At 45.9% G+C, this 17,988-nt stretch overlaps 1 long non-coding RNA gene across 1 annotated transcript in view; it reads left to right on the top strand.

The window, feature by feature from the left end:
• Window positions 1–9,532, top strand: part of LOC112673949 (uncharacterized) — a 39,496-nt gene extending 29,964 nt beyond the window's left edge. The window contains exons 5-7 of the long non-coding RNA XR_003145142.3: window positions 4,682–4,788; window positions 5,219–5,395; window positions 8,512–9,532. This is a non-coding gene — a long non-coding RNA (uncharacterized LOC112673949). The remainder of the gene's footprint in view (window positions 1–4,681; window positions 4,789–5,218; window positions 5,396–8,511) is intronic.
• The last annotated feature ends 8,456 nt before the right edge of the window (window positions 9,533–17,988 follow it).

The following is a 17,988-nucleotide window of genomic DNA, read 5'->3' as shown; positions in this document are numbered from 1 at the left end:
ATGTTTTGCCAGGTTGCAAAATTTCCCCAATTTTATGCTGATTTTGAACTCTATTAACTGTGAGTGAGAGTATTCGTTCCAAACTTAATCTCTCCAGAATACAACTGTTTTTATAAACTTTGCTAATTTAGCTGACAAACTGTATCACTCTGCTTTTGTATTCAAATCTCTTTGGTTACCTCTGAGATTAAATACTGTCCATGTTTATTAGCCAATTTTATTTTCTATATTGTGAGCTCTAGGTCCTATCCATGTCTTTTGAAATTATGTTCACATTTAACTTTCAGAATTATGGACTTTTTTCCTTTGGTATTTATATAAATTCCTTCTATAGCACAGATAGTAATTCTCTTTCTGCCACACTCAATGCAAATTCATCTCCATGTGGTGTTATTTTTATTTTGCTTCTTATCTTCTGAATATATATTCTGACAGAACAACATTTTTGAGGGATTTTAAACTTAAGTATGTCAAGATGTTTATGTTATTTATACTAGGATAGAATTTTGTTATAAAGTCTAGTTATTTAATTCATCTAGAATATAGTATTTGGGGATAGGGTATTTTTTTTGGGGGGGATAGGGTATTAAGTGAGCATTTACTTTGTTTTATTAACAAATCACTAATCAAATAACCCCATACCAACTAATGATTTATCCTTCTCTTCCCTACATAATGAAAAATTGCATATGTATTTAGATATATTATATATTTATTATGTTAATAATTATATATATAAATATAAAACTATGGCCAGAAATTGGATTTAACCAGCAAGAGTTCTAGAGATGTCACTGGACAAAAAAGTCAAGAAGGGAGATTTGGTCTTAATCTCTCTGCCCATTCTTTGCTTAGTATTGAATGAAGCCTCAGACCATCCCCTAAACTCTTGTGTACATTTTCCTCGCCCCACTTCCCCCTCTGCTTTTTCTCCCCTGGTTTTCAGCAACATATGTCTTCTGGACTCATCTATAAGCTCGATGAAGGCCTTTCTGACTTCTATCCAGCTGCACCCTTGATGTCTAACATGATACCTAGATTATAATAGTCTCTAAAATAAAATTATTAAAGTAGGGACTGTTCACCTCACTAGACTGTAAATTTCTGTCTTTGCCTAGAATATTCTTCTCTTTCCTGTTACCGAGGTGATATCAAGCTGTAGTTGGGAACACAGCCTCTAGACCCAAACTGCCTGGGCTCGAATTTGGGGGCACACTGTGCATCTTTCTTGGGCCTCACTCTCTTCTTCATGAGCCGGGAATAAAAATGGTACTTCCCTCTGTGGGTTATTGGAGGATGAAATGAGCTATGAGTACAAAGTCCTTACAAAAGTATCAGAACCTAGCTACTATTGTCAGGATTCCATCTTAAAAGGCAGTTCCTTAGGGTTGCCTGCGTGGTTCAGTCGGTTAAGCACCTGGCTCTTGATTTTGGCACAGGTCATGATCTCAAGATTGTGAGATCAAGCTTCATGTCAGGTTCTGCACTGAGCAGCAAACCTGCTTAAGATTTTCTTTCTCTCTCCTTCTGCCTCTCTCCACCCACCACCATCTCTCTCTGTCTCTCTCTTCCTCTCTAAAAAAATTAAAAATAAAAAAAATAAAGACAACTTCTTAGAAAGTCCTTTTCTACCCTCCCCAAATTAGATTAGGTCACCTCTGAACCCTTCGAATTCTCTCTCCTCTGTGTCATGTATTATCTTAATAGTTATTTGGAATTGCTTTTTAGGTCTCTCCTTAAACTTTAAGTTCCATGATGGCGGAATGGTGTCTCTTATTTACTGTTGCATTTCCTATCCTTAGCAGAGTTCCTAGCATGTAGACGGTATACAACAGAGAAATAAAATGAGTTATTGAATACATGAATAAAGGAATGAGCATGTCCTGGTGGAGGAGAGAAGTCACCTTAAGGAAAGAAATTGTGATCCTACAGGTGCCTATACCAGACACTAAAAAACCATAGCCTGCCTGTTGTAAAGTAGAGTGTTACTGGAGCACACACACATTCATTCATTTATATAATGTTTATCGCTGCTTTTGCACTACAGTGGGGAGATTTGAGTCATTTTGACAGCCTGAACGCATGGGCTGCAAAGTCAAAAATACTTACTATCTGGTCCTTTACAGAAAAAAAATATGTTGACTTCTTATCTACACCATTGATTCTCAAACAGAAACATGCATCAGAATCACCTGGAGTCCTTATTAATATGTAGGTCCTGGGTTCTCTCACCAGGGTTTCTGTAGGTCTGAGATGAGACTCAGAAATTGCATTGTTAACAAATTCTGTTTATGCTGCCTCTCCTTGGACAAGGATCCACTTTGAGAACGAGTGGAGCTTAACATTCAGACACACCCACATGGTTCCTTGTGCATCTCTGGGCACATGTACAGCTGAAACTCTAGCACCTGACATTGCCATTTCCTGATATGAGTTGATCCTTGGTTCCCTTCAGTTTCAATCAAGTAGGACACCCAATGCCAAGGCAACCTGGAGGCTAATTTTGTGGCTTCCATCATCTCCAGGATTTTAAACTTTTATTTTTAAGATTTTATTTATTTATTTATTCATGAGAGACAGACAGAGAGAGAGAGATAGAGAGAGAGAAGCAGAGACATAGGTAGAGGGAGAAGCAAGCTCCATGCAAGGAGCCCGATGCAGGACTTGATCCTGGGACTCCAGGATCACTCCCTGGGCCCAAGGCAGGCACCAACAGCTGAGCCACCCAGGGATCCCCACATCTCCAGGATTTTGAGAGGAGGAACTGATCCCAGAGACTCTATTGAACCACACTGTGTGACCCCGACAGGACCTCTGCCCACAAAGACCAGGCTAAGACTTCTGCTGCCATCATGCTAACATCAGGCTTGGAAAAGGTAAATGGGTAGATCTTCTCCCTTCTCTGACATACCACTGATCCCCAAGTAATAATAACTTTGACTGCTTGCATGATCTTGGAAAGAGCAACATATAAGGTATGTAGAGTAATTATTCCCTTTTTACAGGGAGGTAATTGGGGTTCAGAGAAGTCAAGCCATTGTTCTAAGGTTGGGCAGCTGGGAAGTGGCTTAGCCCGGCTTGCAAGTTAGTCCAGTTCCAAAGCCCATGTCAACCATAAAGATGCTCTCTCTACAGACTCCTCATGCTTGCAGGAAAGAGGAAGTTTCCATAGCAGAATGGATCGCTGGCAAGAACTGCTGTGTGCTGGCTCTCACCCAAGTCTCTGGCACTGCAAGGAGTTATCGGATCAATTAGTAATTGGCTCTTATTTAGAGAAACCTAGGAGATTAACCCTGGTCAGACTTCCAACCAACCATACACAGACCTGACATCCCCAGTCCCCCTGCAAGAGCAACAGTGAACACTGAGGCACACCACCCAAATTGGTGTGTGGAAGCCTTGTGGTTCAGCCACAAGGAAGGTTGTTGGTCACATTGTTCACCTGTCAGACCTTCTGCAGTTTTTTCAACTGCCCCACTGACCCATCTCACCCAAGCTCACCCTGAATCCATTGATTGATGCCATAATGTGAAAGCCCAGCACCTCAGCCCAGCTGGGGACAATTGGAGCTCCAGATTCAGCCAAGGTTATCTCTGGATCTGCATCACAGCTAGGCTTTTCCCGCTTCCCACTCCTGCTTCCCTCACCTCCTATCCACAGGTATGGATCCTAAAGGCATTGCTAGTAAACACCCTGCTTGCTAAGCTCTGTCTCAGTCTGCATCCCAGGGAACACAGATGGCTACAGAAGCCCTATCAGAAGCCACTTTAGGCACACCCATACCTTCTACCAATGACGGTCCATGTGGCCCGTCTTCCTTGTGCCTCGATAGACATATCCATTAGCTCCATGAATCCACCAGAACTTTGCACTTGAAACTGCCTCCTTCTCCTATTTTCAAAATATTCACCCAATCATCATCATTTATGATCTCTTGTTACAGCAAAAAGCCCTGAGGAGGGCTAGTTCAAATGGTGCCCTGCCACAGAATCTCAGTCATAGATCAAGGCAACAACTGTCTGGAGTTTGCAGCCAAATATAGTAAAAAATGTTGCATATATCACCTTCCCACACCAAAATGGTACCGCTCTAGCAAATCTATTTCTTTTTCGACTCCTTGATTTAGTGGCTTCCTCTGGTTTATGAAATATTTTTTACCCAGGGCCCGCTGAAAACATCTTTATAAAATAGAGTTCATCTTTGAACAGGTCACTTTCCTATTGAATTTTAACAGTTCAAGAAGGAAAAGGGGAATATTTCTGACCCAGATATTCTTTGAACAAGTATTTAAGTGAGTTCCTAGATGCCAGGATTTAAGCTCCGTTGACAGCCAATATAATCATCAGCTTGTAAAACAAAATCTTAAGTTCATGCCTGTAGAGAGCACAGTGAACAGGCTCTGCTTAAATCACAACAGTGATGAGGCACAAACCATTTCGTTGCTACCCATAGCCACTGTGTCAGTCCTGACTTGATACAGTTAGTGAGTGACAAAGCCGAGATTTAAATTAGACCAGCCTGAATTCTGAGTCCCTGCTCTTTCAACCATACTGTGCAATTCAATAACTATTTATTGGGCATCATGTATTTGTGTGTCAAGTATAATATGTCTGAAATACCTGTGTTTGTGTGCTGTCTTAGAGATGATTTTTCTGTGTGTGTATTTTGTCTATCGTTGTAGCTCCAGAAAAAGGGGCAAGGGATGCCTCTTTGGAGAGAGGAAAAGTAGTCTCCCTCCAGAATAAAGAGGAAGGGAAAACCAGCTAATTCTTTCCTTGAGGATTAGAGGTAAATACGGAGGAGAGCTTCTTCTTCAACCCTGGAGGGCTGTGAAAGAGAGAAGGGACAGACAGTGGGAGATGAGGATTCCTTTTCCTCTCTGCACTGCTCAGCTTTGACCCTGCTTAGGATACTTGAAGGAGGGGACCTTGTAGGCTGTCCCCACACCACCATGAAGGTGGTTCACTCATAATTAATAGAAAAGTATGGGTGAGCATAGAGAGCTTCTGTTGGTTCTCCAGACCATCTTGGCTCCCCTTTTGTGTAGCAGAAATCCAGACATTTCTTCGTAGTCCAGGAGGTGAAAAGCAGCTGAGTGTCTACTAGGAAGGTCAAGTCAGAGGGGTTATAGAGTGGGCCTTCCTGCTGGCGCTGCCCCATCCTTGTCCCCATTGGTGCTGTGGATCCATAAAGTAAATGGCTTTCATTCACTTCTCAGACCAAGAAACCCAGCAGGAGCCCTCATATCACCACACTAGAGACCTCTCCGTCCATTATTCCAACAAGGCTACTGGAAAAGTATTTCTGTGCTGGATCTGTCCATAATTTCTTTCAAAGACCCCCAGTCTCCTAAGTGTTTTGTATATAAAAAACTACTCCTCTACAACCCCGTAAGGTGAGCACTGCTATCAACATCCCCATTTCATAGATGGGGAACCAAGGCTGGGAAGAAGAGGGGCAGAAAGTGGCTTTCCCAAGGTCATTCACTGGTAAGTACACCTGGCATTTGAACACAGGAGTCTCTGAATTTGACCATTACTTCCAGTTATCTCTCCTTTGTAAGAGTTGCTCATAAGTGACAAGTAAGCCAAATACCAAAGTCATCTATATCTTTGGGTTTTTTTCTTTCACTCTGCATTAAAAATTACTCAGCTTATTCAAATTCACATTCCTGGGACCCTCCCAGAAAGGTCCAATCTGAACAGGGGTACGTGATTTTAACACTAATGCTCCAGTTGACACACTTTGAGTAATTCCCCCTCCATTCTCCCTCCTTCTTTCTCTTTCTTCCCACAAAATGTTAAGCAGTTGGTGCCATGTACTTGGAACTTAAGCTTGGTCCCCAAGCTGCTCTATAACTAAGTAGAACTCTAAAGAAGGAGAGAAACACTTTCAGTGCAGATAAACATCTATTCACACAGAATATCCATTTGTTCCAATAAGTGTCCTACAGTTATCATGGAAGAGGCTCAGATTGAGGAAGCAAGGTTGCTGGAAAATTCTTGAATATGGGAAAGTATTCAGAAGCATCCTAAGGAGGCTTCCCCCTGCCCTGTCCAAATGATGGACAGCATCCTTGAGTGTCACATTCACACACCACTGGACTCCAGGTCATTTCCACTCAGCTCCCTCGACCCCGGGACTGTGCAAGCGAAGATCTCTGTCTGTCCTCCCCTTACAGGTCCCCAGAGTGCCTTCAGCTGATGTTTATTACCAGTTACTCTCTCACTGACCATTTGTTCAGGGAAGTTTTCCAGTTCTGCCTAAGCATCACCACAGAAAGGTGGTTTCTGAGAACTGAGTGGTTTGGGGGAGAGGGAGAGACTGGGAACCTATCTAGGTGGTGTGGGTTCTTGGGCCACTCTGGCTTCCTCTTTGCTGAGTGCAGAAAGCCAAGGGAGTGGATTGGGGTGGCATTGCCTAGTGTGGAAGCTTCTGGTGTCCCTCGTTGACCTTGTAACCTACTAGAACAGGAGGCCCTCCCTATGGTCTTCCTCCTACCCCACCCTCTCCAAGGGAGATCCCCTAGAAGTAACCCCAAAGATGACAGAGGTCCTGGAAAAATGCAACGGTGTCCTGAGGACTTCCCGTCTCTTTGGATGGAGGAGTAAACTGAGGTCCAGAGAGAAGACTTATGTGAATCTTGCAGCCAGAGTCAGGAAAGATCCCAAAGCTTTGTAGAAGGCTACATGTCTTTCCTTCTGAAAAACATTTTCAAGAGTTCACAAGCTCCACAAATAGAAGGGACCCCCTGAACGTGGTGGAGATGTGGTAGAGGCATCCGGGAGAAGGCGGCTGGATCCGTCTGACAAGATATTTCCACAGGAGTATCATAGACCTGAGAACAAAATGCCAAGCTGATCCTGGCGCACAACAGGACCAGGATGCACTGGCATTCTGCTGGCGGTAACCAAAGGCCAGGATGGGTCACAGGGAAGTGCCCCTGTGTTGAGGACCAATTAAAGGCAATCTGAAAGATGCTTCCTTGGGGAGAACTGAAGCAAATGTCAGAGATTATTGATTCATAGCTGCAAAGCCACTAGGAGGAAGCTGGAAACAAGCAAAAGAGACATGGAGTGGTTCGGAAAGGGGCTGATGGGGCTGAAGTCGACAGTGAGCCTATTGACAGTAGCATCCCTACTTTGTTTCTGAGTTTCAGGGCATGAGTGGCAAGAGTTCAGATACAAGGAATTTGCTCAAACAACAAACAAACAACAAACAAACAAACGGTATCTGAATCTGTTCAGTTCCCATATTTGGAGAGCAAAAGTTTGGTAGTGGAGTTCAGTGGCGAGGTAGACCTCTACCGTGTTCATCTCTGGTTCACAGGTGAAGAACCTGATGGTCACAGAGACAACTGCAATTTATCCAAGTGAGCCCATTAGGAATGAAACCAGAATCTGTGCCCAGATCTGCCTGCCTCCGGAGTCTGGCTCCCTGAGCTTCCTCCCAGCCTAGCAGAGACAGGACCTTAGGGCTGTCTGGAACCTGGATGCAGAACAGGAGTAGGGTGTGTGTGAATGGGGGATCCGTAGGGAAATAGTTTCCCAATAAGTGACTCAGAAAAGAGGCACATGAACTGGAAGCCGAGAGCAATTTTCAGCCCAATGGTCTTGGTCTGGCCTTCCTTTGTAGCACCGAGTGTGACCCGAGGCATCTGGGATTCCAGGCGTCCCGGGCATGGCACATACGCTGTCCCAGCTCTTGAACCCATCATCCATTTCCAACCAGCCCCAGCGAATCAAAGGAGGGAAAGCTACTTTTCCGACCGGCGGAACTCATCAGAATGAATTGGCAGCACGTATCAGCCTGAAACAGCAGTTTGCAACTCGCCGGGTAACAAATCTTCCCGGGGACATTATCTCACAGGAAGCAACACAGGATAAATTCTTAGCACAATATGATTCCTCCCTCCTTTACCTCCTCCCTACTTCAAAAAGATTTAACATCTAATTCAGGTTTGGACGAGCAGCTTCATCTCTGTAGAAACACTGTTGATCTCTGTCGGACCCCAACGGCCTTGGGCAGAACAAACGGAAGGGAAGGCGGCGGCGGGGACGGGCGGCAGTGACAAATAAATACATTACCTCCGCCTCTGACGGAGCACCGTGACCTCCAACACAATGCCGAGTGCAGCTGTTTGACAAAAGTCACCCGATTTTCCTGCAATCTCGAGGGCTGAGGGTGCCAAAGCAAGAGAAAGATGCCCAACAGGGCAACCTCATTTCATCAGAACCCATGGATGGATGGAGGGGCCGCTCGGCTCTTGTCACTGCCCTTCCTTGGATTTTCCAAATCAGACAAAATTCCTCCTGAGAGGGAAAGCACAGAAGGTGGGATATACCCCCAAACCATCATCTCAGGGACGAAACAGATTCAAGGAAGTAGGTGAAGTGGCCGAGGCCGCAGAGCGCGACCGTGGTAGTGAGGAATTGAAAGCATATTTTCTTGGGAGGGATGGGTTGGGGCTCGTTACGGCCTTAAAGAAAACACTGATTTTTCTTTCCTTAGTGAAGCAGATCCATGATACCAAGTTATTGAGTTGGAATCTTCACCTACACCTGGACTCTTAAAGCATGGATTGTAGGGGAAAGGGCCCACCGTTGATTATTTAGATTAAGTAAAGCATAGAGACATTCAGAGTGGAGCCACAGAACGGTCCCAGTGTTAGGGTAATAAATAGCAAGTCCTTGCTGGACGAAGCAAAAACATCCAAGTAAGCCTGGAAACCTCCGAGTAAGCTCACGAATTGATCAAACCAAAAGATTTGCCTCCATTCCACAGAAAAGCCAGCATTTCGGTGCAGTCCCCCAGGAGCTGGAAGACATCTGTCTGGGTCGTGTTGCCACCCCACCCCGCAGAGTGAGAAACGGGACGGTGCCAGCTGCCCCCGGCACCCAGCAGAGCAGGGCAAGCGTTGACCCCCTGACTTTCCACCAAAGACACGTCCCCCGGCCACTTCACATTGCCTTTTTTTCCAGGGAAGAAAATAAAACTGGGATGAGAGATGCCGACCAGTTTGTGACAAGCACCGTTTTGACAGAAAGCCAAGCGGGTCTGGAAAAATGTCCAGAAGGAAGGCCTTTGTCCATGGTCTTGACTAAGAATTCACTTAACCAAACAGATAGCACCATGCTTGGCACGCGGGAAATGACCCATAAATACATGTGGACAGGATAGATCACCTGTCACAGGGGACAAATGGACAGTGTGCGGCATACCTCAGCAGACCTCATTCGAGGCGGTTCTCTGACACTGGATCTTATTTATCCCCTACAAGTGTCTCCCATTGTTTATTTCCTCCTTCTTTTTTTCCTTGTGTCTCTACTTGAATATTGCTCTAGAAGACAAGAACCGAATCATTTGTTCACACCAACCTACTGGAAACACCAGCCGTCTCTGGATAGTCCATGTGAGCTGAATGAATGAATGAGTGGTTCTTCTTTGCTGGGACTATTCACCGATACTCACTGTCTCTCCTGCTTTTGGTGATAAGAGCGATGCATAAACTCCTACAATGCTGGCATCAAAAGGGTGGTGCCTCTAATCTTATAGTTGTGAAAAATTAAGCTCATGGGAAGGGGATTTTTTTTCAAGGTCATTTATCTTGTCACTAGCTGACCTTCAGTGCTTATTGCACAACACACTACAGGTATGTGAACCTGTGTGTGCATTATGCTTGTCTGAATGCTCATGTGTACACAGTGAATAAACGTGTGTGTCTCCATTAGAAAGGGAGGCCTTTGGCTTTGTCACAGATGCTTTCAGGATCGAGGCTTCTGGAAAGAAGTCATCTCGGGTGTGGCTGCCATGGAGCCGCCAGCTCAGACCTCCCCTGTTGGGGACCTGCTGCAGGGAGCACAGGTGATTGAGAGCATCCAGTTGCCACACCTGTGAGGCCCTCTGTCCCTAATGTCAGGCCAAATCCCTGCACTGCTCCCAGTCAATGACCAAGGACCCAGCGGCAGGGAGTGTTGGGATAGAGCCTTCTGGACGCCACTAAGAGACAACTTTGGTGCTGAAACTCCCCATTGATGGGTTTGGCCTGAGCTTTGTCAGAAGCACACTGCCCTCTATGGCTCCTCCTGCCCCACCGCCCTGACCTCTGTCCTCACTGAGCGCCAGACCCGCTTATGGACTGAAGAGTCTCCCTGACAAATATTACTTCCTGTCCTTTTATCCTGAACGGATGCCCTTCTCCCCAGTAACTCTCCCCTCCCCCTCCCATCCTCACTTCCTTGGTGTGAGAGGGCACCTGTGATCTTTCCCCACTCACCGTGCCAGGCAGCCCCAACAGGCTCCCCGGGGTGTGCAGCACTGCACTGCCCTGGTGCTGGGAACTGGTGTGCCCCGGGACCTCAGCCCCAGTCTCCATGTCCTGCCACATGACATGCTTCCTGGAACTTTGAAGGGACTCAGAGGAACATGTTTTAGAAGCTGGTGGAATGACCAGATAGGGTCTCTCACACAGGGAGGTGGAGGAGGAGTGGAAGTCTCTTGTGGAGCTGAGAGGACCACACCATGTCCTTCCAACCCCGGAGGTCACTGGTTAAAGCTCACGTCCCCGTGTGCAAGGAGGAGGGAGGGACATTGCTAAGCCTGGAGTGTCTACTATGTGCCAAGCACTGATCCCTCAAGGAATTTACAGGCTGATGGAGAAGAAAGAGAAAGCTGGCACTTGAGGATTCAGTGACAGCAGTTCTGGAAAGATCTAAACCAGACACAGTCACTTAGGAAACAGCCCAGTACTGAGCAGCTACAATGAGCCGGGTGCTGAGCTAAGTGCTGCTCCTGTGATCTCACCATTCGTGGCTGCATCCGTCTTAGGAAGGGAAAGCTTTATCATCCCCACCTGATAATTCAATTCAACTTACAGAAGCTCAGTTCTTTGCCCAAGGACATCCCACAAAGAACTCTACATGTCTGACCACGGCGTTTGCACCTTTAACCATTGCATGAAGTTGATGTGTTCCTGAAACAAGCCGGGAGCAGGTCTACAGGGCGCAAGCAGAGCAATGGGGCAGAAGCTGGGGGCCCCTGGGTCCTGTGGGGCTCCCTTAAGGGGCAGGGAGTGCAGAAAGTCAGGGGGAGAGCTACAGGCCTGCAGAAGAGAGGCCCTTCCTAGACAAGGCTAAGGTGATGTGGGTTCTGACCCAGATCTCATGAGACAAATGTGGAAACATCCAGAAGCAGATCCCCAGCCAGCATGGCCATGGCATTGTGGAGATGGAGACTCTGAGAGCAGAGCGGGGTAGGGGACACTTCCCCAAGAACACACAGAGCAGCCGTTGGGCTCAGGACCAAGGCTGATTGGTGACACATCCATTGCCTTACATCCCTCAGGCCCTTACAGACTGAAGTAGGAGGTCAGGATGATCTTTAGAGGAGAGCTTGCCAGCAGAAAAAACCTTCCTTCGCCTGACCCTCCCCTGAGGCAAATTCCTAGGGCTCAGGGGGAGATTTAGACTCTGCCTTAGCTTTTCCCTTTGCTCCCTGGGGCTTGTCACAAAAGGGCCTTCATGCTTCTCCAAGGCTTCCTGTGCTGCCTGGAGGCACGAGCCAACCTGGGGCGGGGGGCGGGGGGGGGGGGGGGGGGGGGGGGAGTTTGCACCCCACCATCTCTTCTGATGTCGAGACCCCTGTCTTGGCTTTGGTGCACTCAGAGCTTTGCAGAACAGAGCAATGCTTCACAGTGCTTGTCAGGGCAGAAGCCCATGGCTAAATGCTGTTTCTGACTCTGAACAGTGCTACCCCTCGTCACACACACACACACACACACACACACACACACACACACCCCAGGGCCCAGGTGGTTGAGCCTGGCATATTCCTGGCTGAAAACTGATGGAGCTATTTTTGGGGATCCCACCTCCAGATCTTCAGGCTCACCTTGCTTCCCACGTGAATGCCTGGTCTACTGCTCCCTCCAAGGACGAGGCACCCCGCAACGTGAACAACTGTTGCCATTGTACATTAGTGCCGGGCACTGCGCTGAGGCTCTTGGGTAAACTATCTCACTTCATCTGCACAGAGAAACCTGGCGGGGAGGGGGAGGCTGATGTTATTACTCCACAAACCAAGGCCCAGAGAAGTTAGGTAACTGGCTTGTGGCTACAGAGCTGGGAAGTTGCAGATTTGCAGCTCTGGCTTCTGAACCCCAGGACAATGAGGCCGGCCATCAAGGATGCCCCACGGCAATGACTGGTCCTGACAAAACTGGAGGGCTAGGAGAGTCTGGTGTCAGTGGTTTCTTTCTAGGAGAATGCCTTTCTGGAACGATCAGTGGGTGAAACACGTACCTCCCCTCAAATCCAGCACTATAAGGAGTTCCGGGGGGCAGGCAGCATGCCCTCTGTGCCAGGGGCGTGCAAGGGAAGGAAGTCTGGACCGCCTTGGGCTTTGGGGAAGGAGTCCCAGCTGAGTGACCCCTGGCCTGAATCTTGGATGATAAGCACATAATGGGAAAATTTTTTAAAGGATGGCACACAGCAGACGGGGGAGATGTCACAAGCAAAGGCTAAGAAGAAGATGCAGGCCAATATATTAGGGAAACAGTATAAAGTGGGTACAGATGGACTTGGGGCAAAGCAAATAGTATGAGTTAGGGTGTGGGGGGCTGTGGGGGCATGGTGAGAAATGGAAATTTTAGTCTGCAGGCAGGCATTGGGGGCGGGTGGCCAGACTCAGCACGAGAGTAATCTGTTCAGACTGTCACTTCCAATAGCTCACTCCAGCAGACATTCTGATTACCCCGGGGAGGCTGGAGATGCAGCCTATTGCCATGGTCATGGTGGAAGAAGCTCAAGCCTGAGGAAGTGCAGCGGGATCAGGGACAGGGAAAGGAGCCTGGGGTTAAAAGTCCCTGACCTCGCGACAAGTCTGTGCCAATTGGGACGCACATTCAGGTTGACTGTATATACACAGTGTCCGGTGTAGCATATGAAGCCCACATTTGCCCCAACCAAGGATGCTTCCGTCCAGAGATGGCCGTAACAGCAGACATTTATTCAGTGCTTCTCACTATATGAGGGTCAATTCCCACACCAGCCCAGTGATGACTATCCTCACCCTCAGTTTACAGATGAGAAAACTGAGACTTAAAAATATGAAGGGACTTTGCCAGAGTCCTGGAACTACTGAGTCACAGAGCAGAGATTCAAGATTCCAGAACCAGATACCACTTCTCCATATCTTCTCAGGGGCAAAAATTGGAGATGAAGGGAGTGGGGGCTTTCTACATCCCTCTGCCTATGGAGAAGATTGGCCTTGCAAGAGGTCACCTTCTGGCGGTTAACCCAGCGCTCCTCTGTTTCAGCAACTATTGACACTTGGTGGGGGCTGGCCTGTGCACTCTTGGCCTCTACCCACCAGAGGCCAGTAGCAGCCTCCCTCCTAAGTCAAGAGACAACCAAAACTATCTCCAAATTTTTCCAAATGTCCTCTGGGGCAGAATAGGGGAGCAAGATCACCCCCAGATGGGAAGGGTGGATTTAATCTCATCTCAGGATGTCCTGACAAGAGAGACCTGCATTTGAAATCCATTACAATCGGAGGCTGGCGAGGGGTCCCCAGAGGTCGCTGATAATTTGTATTCTCACCAAGAGAGCCCACCGCTGTGCAGATTATTAATGGAGATTTTTCTGGATGCTAAGACCAGCTCCAGTGAGGCTACCTCAGCCCTCTACCCTGGCTAGCAGAGAGGACCAGACTTTGAAGCAGGCAAGAAAAGTCTTCTCCGGAGAAATACATTCTAGGACATATTTCTATGAATTAAAGGGTCAGAGTTTAAGTGGGCAATTCTGAGTTAGTCACCTGAGAGCCCAAATTAGCTTTGCTTCTCTGTGTATTAACTCCCCTTGGGTGGACTGTTTAATGATTTAATGATGTTTAACTCTGAAGTTCTTCAAAGCGGAGGAATTTATGCACCCCTACGGCAGTCTCCACCTCCCTGGGGCTGGTCTGTTTGCGGCATCACCATGAGATCCCACTCTCCGCTGCAGACCTTGCCTTTGGGGCCACCACAGGCGGAGTCTGGGCAAGCCCAGGGCTGTGGGTTAGGCCCCAGAGAGGAGGTCTGTCATTTAGAAGGAGAGTTTACCAGCAGGGACGGAGGAGAGAGGATGTAATGAGATTCCACTACTCCATTTCTCTGTTCTTAGAAGGACTCTCATTTTATATTTGATCATTTCTGTAATAAGGATTCATTTTAAATGTAACATTTACATTTAAAGTGGCAGTATTTCTTTGGCCTCTAACCACCTGCTGTTAAATCGATGGTGGGCGCTACAAGTACCAGCGGCTTAGAGTTGAAGAAACGTAATACAAACCAGACAGATTCTCGTAACATGTACAAAGCCGCACATGTAAAAATGCTTTTTACACTTATAAAGATAAATGATTTTTACATATAAGTGCACTCAAACATAAAATAAACCGTGGCAATATGTCAGTTTATCTCCATTTTACCGATGAGACTGAAGCTCAAGGCACTTAAATCATACTCCCAAGGTCACACAGTAGGGTTAAAAAAAATAAAGAGGCAGATTGTAGCCCCAGACGGTCTCGGGTCACCTCCTTCCATCCTCCCATGATGCAGGATCTGTCTTACTCCCGACCCTCCAAACCTCTCCAGCATAAGCTTCAGTTACAGACCCTCTGCCTGCCCAAATCAGATTTTGTCTTCACATACACTCGAGTTCATTCCTACCAACACCCAGCCTCCTGGATGCTCAGCCTCTCCTTATCTGAGTTTGTCTTTCAAATGTAGATCAAGTCACCTGACAAGGTTGCCTGAAAAGCAAAATGAGATATCCTGGCACAGCACTTGGCATCTAGTAAAAACAGCAACAATTTCCAATAGCCCTTACTATATGCCAGTGTCTGTTTTAAGTACTTTACATTAATTTGTTTCACCCTCAGATCTCTGATGAGTGCCCATTTGACAGATGAGGAACAGAAACATAGCGAGGTTGAATAACATACCCAAGGTCATGTGGCTGCCAAGTGGCAGAGGTGGGATTGGAGCCCAGACCACCTCATCCCAGCATCCACGCCCTCGTAGCTCTGTGACAGTACTCGTAAGTGCTTGTCATCTCTCTTTTTTTTTTCAAAAGATTTTATTTATTTATTCATGAAACACACACACACAGAGAGAGAGAGAAAGAGAGAGAGAGAGAGAGACATAGGCAGAGGGAGAGAAGCAGGCCCTGTGTGGGGAGCCCCAGGGCCACACCCTGAGACGAAGCCAGACGCTCAACCACTGAGCGACCCAGGCATCCCTGTAGTCTCTTTTCTGTTCTCCTCTCCTTCCTAGTGTCCTGCAGAACTTGTGTCCCTAACAGTCGTTTGACAGCTACTGTATAATGCCTGGGATTATAGTTTTATGAGTTTGTCTCATTCATCCGACTCCTCCAAAATATTTATATTTTCTTACTGTGGCATAATGATATCTTGTAAGTCATGCCCAGGTTGGACAGTAAGGTGTTACACGTCAAAGTACTCAGGTGGGACTCTCCACAAGCCTTGGACACACATTTATGGGGCTGCAGTCCCAGGGAGCTGTCCCATCCTGGAGAGTTTTGCCTCAGTTTCCAGCAGGGACTTTGCTTCTTTACTAAATAACGAGAGTTTTTACAGCCAGAAAGCAGGGGCTTACTATCCAAAGTGACTGTTGGGAAGGGGGCAGCTTCAGCAAAAAGTATAAAATACACAGAGCATAGACAAGGGTATTAGAAGATTTATCTTTACTTACAGGGCAATTCACCTGCATCCAGGTTGCAGAGATTTGCCCCAGAGAGTGAACCATAGAAATCATCTCTGGATGTAACTCATCTCTGCATGCTTTTACACTGTGGCGTATACATCAAACATTGGCTCTCATTTCTGTTGCTTTGTCGCCATTGTTAGCAAAACTCACAGGCAAGACTTGGGGAAGTTTATACTGCATGTAGTATATAATAGCTAATATTTATTGAGTTTCTACTATATGCCAAGAATGGCCCCAAGCACTCTGTACACATTAACTCCTTTAACTGTCCCTTGAACTTCATGATGGATGGAGGGTGAATGGTAGTGCTCTTGGATCCTTACAGGAAAGGACCGTCTCCTGGACCTGGACATTGCACCTGGACATTGCATTCCCACCAACATATGCACAAAAGTAGTTTTATTACAATTTTATGGACACCTTAGGGTAGTGACTGATTCTAGAACAGGGGCAGAAAGTATTCAAGATGAGCCTATAGCATCCTACTGTGCCATAAAGCAAGGATGTGCTAAAAAAATGAAAGAAAGAAAGAAAGAAAGAAAGAAAGAAAGAAAGAAAGAAGAAAGAAAGAAAGAAAGAAGGAAAGAAAAGAAAGAAAGAAAGAAAGAAAGAAAGAAAGAAAGAAAGAAAGAAAAGAAAAGAAGAAAAGAAAAGAAAAAGAAAAGAAAAGAAAAGAAAAGAAAAGAAAAGAAAAGAAAGAAAAGAAAAAAGAAAGAAAAGAAAAGAAAAGAGGAAAGAAAAGAAACAAAACATCTAGGGACACAGGAGTGAACAGAAAGGACTCCCAATGGTCAAAGTTGGAACAATTCAGGCAAAAATTGTCTAAAGTACTGGATTATAACTCAAAATATAAGATAAATATCCATCGGTCCACACTGATATAAAAAATGATTTAACAAAGGGTACTTGGGTGGCTCAGTCGGTTAAGCATCCGACTCTTGATTTTAGTTCGGGTCATGATCTCAGGGTTGTGAGATCGAGCCCCACGTCTGGCTCCACACTGGGAGTGGACCCTGCTTGCAATTCTTTTCTCCCTCTCCCCCTGCCCCTTCCCCTGCTATCTCTTTCTCTCTCTCTCTCTCTAATAAATAAACAAATCTTTTAAAAAAAGATTCAACAAGCAAATGGAAGTGAAGAGACAAATCTCCGATAAAGAATTCCAAATAATTGATGTAGATACTTAGCCCTCCAGAAGGTGAGGCCTAACTCCCACACCTGAAGTACAGGCTGTTCACAGTGACTTCCTTGCAAAGAGCACAGTACAGAGGGGGGAAGAGGGCTGAGTAGCATTACGTAGGAGAAACCTGATAAACACCATCTCGGCCAGGTGACCAAGGTCAACGTCAACCGTGATAAGTCCCATTGATAGCCTGAACTGCACTTCACCTCTGTGGTCTTCTTTCCAAAACCTATCAACCCAAAACATAAGGAAAACATCAGACTAGTCCCAACTTCATTTCAAAATCCAAGCCTCAAATTTCTCCAGGCCATCAAAACCAGGGAAAGTCTAAAAAGTTGTCACAGGCAAGAGGACCCTAAGGAGATAAGACTGCTTAATACAATGTGATATTCTGGATGGGATATTGAAATAGAAACAGGATATTAGGGGAAAACTGAGAAAATTTAAAGAAAGTATGGACTTTAGGTAATAACAATTAATCAATATTGGTTCATCAATTGTAACAAAGAGACCATATTTATATAAAATATTAAAAACCCAAAACTCGGTGTCTAGGACGTTTTTGTATTGTCCTCACAATTTTTCTATAGATCTAAAATGATTCTAAAATAAAAAGTTTATTTTAAAAAAACCTTTTAAATATGTCACAGTGCCTCTGTCACATGGGAACCAGCACCCTATATAGCCACTCTCATGATTAACACTCTTAAGATCCCAAGGAAATACTTGTCACTGCTCGTGCCCAATGGATGACCTTGAAACCAGAAGAGACTGTTGGAATGTCATGAGGTTTGTGGGTTGTGCGATCTGTTGTCCTCAGAGATGGACACTGCTCTGGAGTTGGGGAGGATTCGGGAGGAGAGAAAAGATACATTAATTAGCTTGTCAAATCTTTCCTCTGGGCAGGAATGCAATAGATTCTTCTATAACAAAGTATGATTTCTTGGTGGTGACAAGCATCCATTTTCTTTCTTCTTTTCGTGTTCCAATTTAGAGTTCTCCAGTTATTCACAAATCAGTGCAGTATTCAAAACAGTGCACA

Source organism: Canis lupus, chromosome 24 (genome assembly GCF_003254725.2).
Source record: "Canis lupus dingo isolate Sandy chromosome 24, ASM325472v2, whole genome shotgun sequence".
In the NCBI taxonomy this organism is placed as follows: Eukaryota; Metazoa; Chordata; class Mammalia; order Carnivora; family Canidae; genus Canis; species Canis lupus.
The sequence above is the reverse complement of the archived record's forward strand: the minus strand, read 5'-3'. Positions and strand labels throughout refer to the sequence as shown.